Here is a 751-nt window from a genome sequence, read left to right as displayed (position 1 = left end):
TTGTGTTTGATTCAGATCTCCAGCTCCTTGCAGTTACTTCTGGTTGGATATGTGCTCTTTCCTGCAGAGAGGAAGGAAATATGGACTTGATCTACTGGTACATATCTAGGGTGCTAGTAGGCCCCCTTATTTTAGACACTGTGCAGATCAGGGCTTTTTAGTGCAAAAGTTCTTAGCCCGAGTCCATGACTCCCAGGCTGAGTAGGCAGTATGCCATGCAACTATGTGTGACCAGCACAAAATGCGGGAATTTGTTTCTTTCTTTCTTTCTTTTTTTTTTTTTCCGAGAAAGAGGGTTTATTGAGAGGACAGAGAAGCTCCCACAGTGGGAGGGGACCCCTCTCTGATCTCAGTGTAAAGTGGAAACACCAGTACATGTTTATACCCAGCCTCATAGGACTGACTGGCCGGGCCCACTCATTCCCAGGGTTGCACCCGCCGGCCACTGACAACTACAGACCGATTCTCTGCCGCCCAGAACACGTGCCCAGGACGCAAAATGCCCCATACATCCATGGCCTTCCACATCCTCAGTCGCTCGCATACCTCGGTTCCCCGGACTGCGGCGCCCCCAGCCGGGCGGTGTCTCAGCGTTCCCGGTCCCCAGCGGTCGGTGGCCGACGGGCGGCGCGGGTTTCTAGCCGACGGGGTTAGGCCGCTGCACGCCGGAAGTGGCGGCTGAGCGGGACCGCTGAGGTGTCGGCCGGCGGGGCAGCGGCCGGGAGCAGGGGGCGGGGGCGTTGGTCATGTT

This window comes from Carlito syrichta, unplaced genomic scaffold (assembly GCF_000164805.1).
Source record: "Carlito syrichta isolate Samal-C Ts95f unplaced genomic scaffold, Tarsius_syrichta-2.0.1 Scaffold316346, whole genome shotgun sequence".
Lineage (NCBI taxonomy): Eukaryota > Metazoa > Chordata > Mammalia > Primates > Tarsiidae > Carlito > Carlito syrichta.
The sequence above is the reverse complement of the archived record's forward strand: the minus strand, read 5'-3'. Positions refer to the sequence as shown.